Here is a 9,941-nt window from a genome sequence, read left to right as displayed (position 1 = left end):
TAAAATAGACTGTATCTTAGGTCACAAAGCAAATCTTAGCAAATACAAAAACACAGAGATAATACTTTGCCTCCTATCAGATCATAATGGAATTAAATTAGAAATCAATGATAAAATAAATGATAGAAGCTACTCTAAAACCTGGAAACTAAATAATACACTACTGAATGATGAATGGACAGCAGAAGAAATTAGGGATGAAATAAAAAATACTTAAGAGGTAAATAAGAATAGTGATAGAGCATATCAAAATCTCTGGGACACTATGAAGAGGAAAGTTCATTGCATTGAGCTCATTAATAAAAAGAATAGAAAGTCAACAAATTAATAACCTAACATTACATCTCAAAGCCCTAGAAAAAGAACAAATCAACACCAAAAGTAGAAGACAGAAAATAATTAAAATCAGAGCTAAAATAAATGAAATTGAAACAAAAGAAACAATCCCCCAAATTAACAAAACAAAAAGTTGGTTCTTTGAAAAATAAGTAAAACTGATAAACCCTTAGCCAAACTAACAAAAAGAGAGAACACTCAAATAACTAAAATTTGTGATGAAAAAGGAAATATCTCAACAGACACTACTTGAATGCAGATGATAATCAGAACCTATTTTGAAAATTTATACTCTGATAAAATAGAAAATCTTGAAGATATTGACAAATTTCTAGAGACATATGACCTACCCAAATTGAATCAGGAGGACATAGAAAATTTAAACAGATAAATTTCAAGCAATAAATTGAAGACACCATCAAAAGCCTACCAAGAAAGAAAAGCCCAGGACCAGATGGATCTCAGCTGAGTTCTACCAGACCTGCAAAGAAGAACTAACACCAATCCTCCTCAAATTATTCCACAAAATAGAAAAGTAAAGAAACCTTCCAAATTCATTCTATGAACCCAGTAGCACCCTGATACCAAAACCAAAGACACATCAAGGAAAGAAAATGTCAGACCAATATCCCTGATGGACATAGATGCAAAAACTCTTGGTAAACTATTGGAAAATTGCATATAAAAACAGATATTAAAAAGATAGTGCACTCTGATCAAGTGGGGTTCATCCCAGGGATGCAAGTTGGTTCAATGTACGGAAATCATTAAACATAATTTATCACATCAATAGACCCAAAGACAAGAATCACATGATTATCTCAATAGATTCAGAAAAAGCATTTGACAAAATACAGCGTCCATTCATGTTTAAAACACTAGGAAAACTCGTGTTTTGAAAGCTATATATGCTAAACCTAAGGCCAACATCATTCTAAATGGAAAAAAATTGGAAGAAGTCCCTCAAAAATATGGAATAAGATAGGATGTCCTCTTTCACCACTTCTATTCAACATAGTCCTGGAAACTCTAGCCAGAGCAATTAGACCGAGCTGAAATCAATGAAATTGATTTCAGAAAATTTTTCTTTTCAGAAAAAGAAATATTTAATTTGAATACAAATAGGAAAAGAAAAACTCAAATAATTTCTATTTCCTCATGATGTGGTTCTATATTTAGAAGACCCAAAAAACTACACCAGAAAACTTCTGGAACTCATAAATGAATTCATCAAAGTAGCAGGATATAAAATTAGCACCCACAAATCAATTACATTCCTATACTTCAGTGATTAATAAACTGAAAGACAGCTTAGGAAAACTATCCCATTCACAATTGCCTGAAGACAATAAAATATTTGGAAATCAATCTAACAAAAGAGGTGAAATAACTACAATAATAACTACAGAACACTAAAGAAAGAAATTGAAGAAGACCTTAGAAAAGATGGAAAGATCTCCCATGTTCTTGGATACGCAGAATTAATATTGTCAAAAATGGCCATACTACCAAAAGTGCTATACAAACTTAATGCAATTCCTATTAAGGTTCTGATGAATTCTTCATAGACATAGAAAAAGCACTCACAAAATTCATTTGGAAAAATAAGAGACCCAGAATAGCCAAAGCAATCCTCTGCAAGAAATGTAAAGCAGGAGGCATCACAATACCAAACTTTAAATTATATTACAGAGCTTTAGTAACAAAAACAACATGGTATTGACACCAAAACAGACAAGAAGACCAATGGTATAGAACAGAAGACACAGAGACAAACCCATATAAATACAGTTATCTCATACTAGACCAAGATGCTATAAACATACATTGGAGAAAAGATAGCCTCTTCAACAAATGTTGCTGGGAAAACTGGAAATCCATGTGTAATAAAATGAAATTAGATCCCTATCTCTCACCCAGCACAAATCTCAACTCTAAGTGGACCTATACATTAGATCAGAGACCCTGCACCTACTAGAAGAATGAGTAGGCCCAAATCTCCATCATGTGGTCTAAGGAACCAAATTCCTCAACAAGACTCCTAAAGCACAAGAAGTAAAATCAAGAATCAATAAGCGGAATAGTATCAAACTAAAAAGTCTCTTCACAGCAAAGGAAACAATCAAGAACATGAAGAGAGAACCTACAGAATGGGAGAAAGTCTTGGCCACCTACACTTCAAATAGAGCATTAATCTTCAGGATATACAAAGAACTAAAAAACTTAACACACACACACACACAGAAAAAAAAAAACAGATAACCCAATCAATAAATGGGCAAAGTAACTGAACAGACACTTCACAGAAGAAGAAATATGAATAGTCAAAATATATATGAAAAGGGCTGGGGTTGTGGCTCAGTGGTAGAGCGCTCACCTAGCATGCATGGTTTGAGCCTCAGCACTACGTTAAAATAAAATAAAGCTATTGTGTACACTTACAACTAAAAAATAAATATTAAAAAAAAATATATATATATATGAAAAATGTTCAACATCACTATCAATTAGAGAAACACAAATTAAAACTACACTGAGATTTCATCTCACTTCAGTCAGAATGGCAATTATCAAGAATATAAGTAACCATAAGTTTTGGCTAGGATGTGGAGGAAAATATACACTCATACATTGCTGCTGGAACTGCAAATTGGTGTAACCACTCTGGAAAGCAGTATGAACATTCCTCAAAAAAACTGGAATTCAGGGCTGGGGATATAGCTCAATTGATAGAGTGCCTACCTTGCATGCACAAGGCCCTGGGTTCAATCCCCAGCACCACAAAACAAAAACTTCAAATGGAACCACCATTTGACTCAGCTATCCCACTCCCCTGCATATATCCAAAGGACTTAAAATCACCATATTATAGTGATGCGGCCACATCAATGTTCATAGCAGCTCAATTCACAATAGCTAAGCGGTGGGACCAACCTAGGTACCCTTCAATAGATAAATAGATAAAGAAAACGTGGCATATATACACAATGGAATATTACTCAGCCTTAAAGAAGAATGAAATTATGGCATTTGCCAGTAAATGGATGGAACTGGAGACTATCATGCTAAGTGAAATAAGCCAATTCCAAAAAATCAAAGACCAAATGTTCTCTGTAATATGTGGATGTAGGCAAGGGGTGGGAGAGGAGTGGAAGTTCATCAGATTAGACATGGCAGAAATGGGGGGAAGTGAGAGAGGATGGGAATGGGAAGACAATAGGATGAAATGGACATAACTTTCCTATATTTATATATGAATACACGACCAGTATAATTCCATATCATGTACAACCACAAAAATAGGAAATTATACTCTATGTATGTATGATATGTCAAAATACATTCTAATGTCATATACGACTAAAAAGAAAAATTTTTAAATATAAATGAATAAATAATCTAAAAAATATTAGTATATTATTTTTTCTAAACATTTATATTGCAATTCATCTAGTCTAAAGCATTATTGATTTAAGATACATCACTACTTTATGTGTTATAAAGAAAGGAAAAACTCCTCCCAATTTCAGATAAATTAAAATGTGAACTAAATAACTCTTAAATTAGATGAAATATAGTATATTTAGTTCAAATTAGGAGGCTTGACTCTATTTGTTTCCGAAGATAATTTTTAATCTAAATTTCCAAATATGAAGTGATAGAGTTAGTAGCTTATCTTTTCAGCCTGAATTTTCATTAATTATCCTTTTCCCACTTTGGCATTCTGCCACAGTCTGGCTGGGCACAAAATAACCGAGCCACCACGAGGCACTTGTAGGTTCAAACAGGAACTCCTTTATTGCCGGAACTCCACCAGCACTGCACGTGCACTCCCCGGGAACTCTCTCCACCCTCAAAGGGGCTCTTCGAGAACTCAACAGGAACTCCTCGAGAACTCAAAAGTAGCAGGTGCCCGAGGCAGCAGGAGCCGCCCTATTGCAGGACAGCAGGGATCTATATACAACTGCATATACAGTCTGTTTCAATCCAGCATCATCCAGTCACAGCAATTATACACAGCTTAACATAATTATCATCATCTTAATGGCTCGCTGGCATCACCTCTCAACCTCTCCTTCTGTCAAAAATGCCAGGCGCCATCCCTACTCAGCTGTGGCTCTCAACAGCATTCTATTGATGCACACTACAAGTGTACAAATCTATCACCTGCTCACCAAGGAGCTCTTGCTATCGATTTTGCACACAAAAAAAGGAGAAATTACTGCTAATAATCACATGTGCCAGACCAGAAGCCCATCACCCCTGAATGAAAGGAAACTATCTACCAGAGGAACCTGGAAATTCTTTGAAACCATAAAAGTTTCCAAAGGAAACAGGTTTAACAGGAGGCTTGATTGAACATGGTTGAGTGAATATTATGCAGTAAAGAAAGCCACCAGAAATGGAACAAAATGTTTGGGTGGATTATACAGAGTGAAGTAGGAATTCTGGGAAGTAGAAGCAGCATCATTAAGGCAGGACTGGCCAGTGGCCACGGTTATGAAAGCCATGTGATGCAGGGAGGCAGAGGAAGCTCAAGACGGTGAGACCATTATAGGTATCAGGTAGTTGGCTGTGTTAGTGAAAGAGCCAATTGGCACACACTTTCCTAACATGTAGGATTCTAAAGAATCTGTGAGAGTAGAGGGTTAGAGACCAAAGAAAGGAAAGATGGTCATCAAAGTCATCATTCTCCCATCTTCATTCCCACAATAATATTGTCCACCAAGGCAATTATCTTAGAGACTTGTTTATTAACAAGGGGAAAGTTAGCTATGCTTTTCATTGCATAACCATAATATTGGTGCATGCTATCATTCACTAGTGAACCATTGTTATGACCAGGCCTACTCAAAATGAAATATAATTCTTCTGTTATAGAGCTGCAGTGTAGACATTTACACAGGTTCATAATTCCTTATGCAAATCTCCCAAAGCCAGATATATGCAGAGATAGTATATCACGTGGCACCTCCAGGAGAATCTTGACTAGGTAAAGACAGGCTACAAAATAGCCTCACCAAGGGTCAGGCCAGGTTTTGTAGCAGAATGTTCACAGAGCAGATTGGGATTTTGCAATTGTGGATCAAGCATAGTGTATCTGGGTTGAAGTCCTAACTTTTACCTGTAGCTCATTTATTTTACTACTTAATTCTAAAAATAAGAATCTTAAGTATCTGGATTCATACTAATTAATAACCAACATTCCCAACCAGAATTTATGGAACTCCATTACATACTGGGCATCATTCTAGGCATCCTGACCAGCAGTACCAAAAAAGTCCCTGTTTTCAGAGAACTGACACTGACTCCCTTTAGGCATTGAGGAAATTCATTAAAAAGCTGTAGATGGTCAAAGAATTTAGTGTTGTTTCCCAAGTCTAGTTATGGCTTCTAAAAAAACCAGAGACCACATGGTACATCACATTTCACCTCTTATAATATTAACAACAAATATCAGATGATCATCATGATCATACTTGCCATACAGTTCTTTTGTGTATATCTTTAGCAAATGTTTAGAATACATAGCACATGTTATGATTTAGGTGTGAATTGTCCCCCAAAAGTTCATGAGTGAGTCAATGCAGGAAGGTTCAGAGGTGAAATGATTGGGTTATGAGCATCTTAACCTCATCAGTCAATTAATGCCCTGATGGGTATTGACTGGCTTGTTTATCATAGGCAGGTATGGTGTAGCTGGGGACATGGGTTCCTAGGGGGAGTGCCTTTGGGGTGTAAACTTTATCCATGGTGAGGGGAGTCTCTCTGCTTCCTGATTGCTGTGTCTTAAGCTGTATTCCTCCACCACACACTTCTGCCATGATGTTCTGTCTCACTTCAGGCCACTAGAAATGGAGTCAGCTATCAATGGACCGAGATCTCCGAAACCCTAAGCCCCCAGATAAACTTACTCCTCTAAAATAATTCTTGTTAGGTCTTTTGGTCACATCAGAGGAAAAAACTGAATAAAACAGCACACACATAGTCATACTCTCTTTTCCCTCCCTAAAACTGCTTATTTTTAAAAAATATTTTTTTAGATGTTGATGGATCTTTATTTTATTCATTTACTTATATGCAGTGCTGAGAATTGAACCCAGTGCCTCACACGTGCTAGGCAAGCCCTCTACCACTGAGCCACAACCCCAGCCCTAAAACTGCTTATTTTAAGTGCCATACCTGCATCCTACAGCCATCAGCTCTGCAATTCCAGCCCTGGAGAGCCATAGACAATCCAATCACAACCCAGCTATAATCCAGGAGAATGCAGGTGGCTGAATCCAGTATACTTATGAGGGCAGGGCAGCTGGAAACTTGAGGTGCCAGCCCTTGCCCAGGGTGACCAGAAACCACACTTTTGATTCAAAGAAGATTATTCTGGGAATTTAAGATTTAATGTTGTTTGCCCTGTTGGGCTTTAAACTTACTAGAGACCTTTTACCCCTTTCTTCTTCCCCATTTCTCCCCTTTGGAATGGGAATATCTCTATCTTATGTTTGTCCTACTATTATATTTTGGAAGCTATAACTTGTTTTGATTTCATGGGCTCACAGTAATTTGCATCAGGATGAATTATAGCTTGGGTCTTACCCACATCTGATTTAGATGATATTTAAATGAGCTTTTGGATTTAGATTTTAAAGTTGATGCTGGAATGAGTTAAGACTTTTAGGACTATGGAGATAAAGTGAATGTATTTTGCAAATGAGGACATGAATTTTGAGTAGGGCCGGAGAATGGAATACTATCCTCTGAAAGTTTCCTCCTGCGCCCCGCTTCCCCAGATTCACGTGTAGAATTGTAATCACCAGGATGATGGTATTAGAAGGCAGGCTCTCTGGGAGGTGACAAGATCCTGAAGGCTTTCTCAAGCGTGGGACTGACCAATTTTTATAAAAGAGATCTCAGAGAGCTTCCTCATCCCTTTCATCATAAAAGGACACATACCATGACACAGGAGAAGCACCATCTATGACCTAGGACAGGAGCCCTCACCAGACACCAAACCTGCATGTACCATATCTGGGACTTTCCTGCCTCCAGAACTTAAGAGAAATAAATTCCTGTTGTTTCTAAGTTGCCCATTGTATTTTGTTATAGCAGTCCAAATGGACTAAGACATGAGTCATAACATTTTATTTCTGGTTTTATTTTTATTTTGTAAAAACAGCTTTGGGTTCTTTTTGATGATCCTTTAATTTTTTAAATTTTATTAATTTCTGCCTTTGTTATTTTATTCAAAACACTTTTCTAGTATTTTAGTTTTATCTAATTTTAGCTTTGGCTCATCTACATTCCTGAGTTGAATTTGTGTGTGTGTGTGTGTTTTAATAAATACATTTAAAGTCATCAATTTACTTCTAAGAACTACAGTATCTGCATCCCTTTTTTTTTCCCTCCCTCTTAAAATTTTAAGTGTGCATTGTTATTTTTGACTACAGGCACAAATTTTGATACAGAACTTTTATTGTAGTTCATTCCTAAATTTTATAAATTTCTTTTTTTTTTTTTTTTCGAGAGAGAGAGAGAGAGAGAGGAATTTTTTAATATTTATTTTTTAGTTTTCGGCGGACACAACATCTTTCTTTGTATGTGGTGCTGAGGATCGAACCCGGGCCGCAAGCATGCCAGGCGAGCGCGCTACCGCTTGAGCCACATCCCCAGCCCAATTTTATAAATTTCTACTGTGATTTTTCCTTTAACCACAAGTTGTTTAATCAATTTTGAAAGTTCCTAACACATATGATATTGTCAGAAAAAGTGATTTGAATAATATTTTTTAATTTTTATTAGACTTCTTTTGTAAATAAGCATGAAGTCAATTTTGTAAAATATCACATGTACTTGAAAAAACTGAATACTGTTAGGTACAGGTTTCTATATTTATTTGATTTTCTGCACCAGTGATAGCCAATATGCCTCCTCTACTGGACACTGTTACCAAGCATCGGAGATACTGCAAGTGATATGCTGAAAGCATAAAATACAAACCAGATTTCTAAGACTCCCTATGAAAAAAAGTAAGTAAAATGTCTCATAAACGTACATGTTGAAATAGCATTTTGGATATATTGGGTTAAATAAAATATATTAAAATAACGTGTCCCTGTTTCTGAATTTTAAGTGTAGTTATTAGAAAATTTAAAATTCCATGAGACTGATATTGTATTTCTATTATTTTAAATATAAATTCTATATTATAGAAGTTTCTATAATATAGAAATGGCAGAGAACTGTTCTATATCCTTAATATTTTGTGTTACCCTAATTTAAATTCTTTCAATAAGTGAGTTTAACCAGTTTGAGACTACTGATGTATTTAAATGTAATCTATCATATTTTGTATTTTTTAACCACCTTTGCCTCCCTTTCCTTTAATCATTCCTTTCATTGGATGAGTATGTTTTCTTTTCTTTCTTTCTCTTTCAGCACTAGGGGACTAAACCCAGGGATACTCTATCACTGGGCTACTTCCCCTGGACTTTTTGTTTTGTTGTTTAAATTTTATTTTTAAATGATACAAAAAAAATGGAAGAGTTGTACATATTAATGGGGTACCATGTAATGTTTGATACATGTATACAATGAGAAATGTCTAAATCAGGTTAAACATATTTACCTCTTCAAACATTTATTATTTATTTTATTTGCTCTTTGTATACTTTTAAAAAAAAATTTTTTTTGAGACAGTTTCACCAGGCTAAGGCTGGCCTTGAACTTGTGATGCTCTTGTATCTTCCTCAGCCTCCAGAGTTGCTGGGATTACAAGCATGCATTACCCACCACCCGCCCCTATCCCCACCCCTTTCTTTTTTGATTATACATTTCTGAGTTGTATATGTATTCTTTTAATGACTTCTACATTTTTATATTAATAGTTTTAACATTACCCTTGTTATTTTACCCGAAAAATTTCCAAGAGTTTTTCTTGAGTTTTTCTGACTTCAGTTTCCTGACCATAAAAAACCCTTAGCACATTACAGCCTATTCATTTATCTTGCTTCCTATCTTGTCCTAGCACCTTGTTAATGGATCAGCTCTTTATTACTATAATTTCACTGCAAAACAAAGAAACATACAAATTGATGGCTTGTACAACAAGAACCATCTGTTTAGCTTAAGAGTCTGCAGATTCTAGCTGATTTGAGTTGGGCTTGCTTATGAATCTGTGATCATTTGGATGGTTGGCTGGATGGCTCTGCTGAATCTGATTAGGAGTTGGCTAGTGTTGGTGTATCAACCTAGCTTTACCCTCTATATTTCTCACATTCCTCCAGCGGGTTAGCCTGAGCAGATTTCCAGGGCAAAGGTGAGGAACAAAAGTGGAAGCAAAACTACCTTAGTACTTTCACAAGCTTCATTCAGTCACGTTACTATCCCACTGGCCACAGCAAGTCACATGGTCAACAAGAGAATCAAGGAATTCTGTTCCTTCAGTGAGCAGTACTGTAAAATCTTCCTATACCTCCCTTCTGAATTTTTCCCCTCTTAAGTGTGTCTTCTGTGGATGATATATTCTCTTAATCTTTGTTAACCTGAATACATTTTATTTTGACTTCACTTTAAAATTATACTTTAGTTGGGTTTCACATTTAAACTGA

Source organism: Urocitellus parryii, chromosome 13 (genome assembly GCF_045843805.1).
Source record: "Urocitellus parryii isolate mUroPar1 chromosome 13, mUroPar1.hap1, whole genome shotgun sequence".
Lineage (NCBI taxonomy): Eukaryota > Metazoa > Chordata > Mammalia > Rodentia > Sciuridae > Urocitellus > Urocitellus parryii.
The sequence above is the reverse complement of the archived record's forward strand: the minus strand, read 5'-3'. Positions refer to the sequence as shown.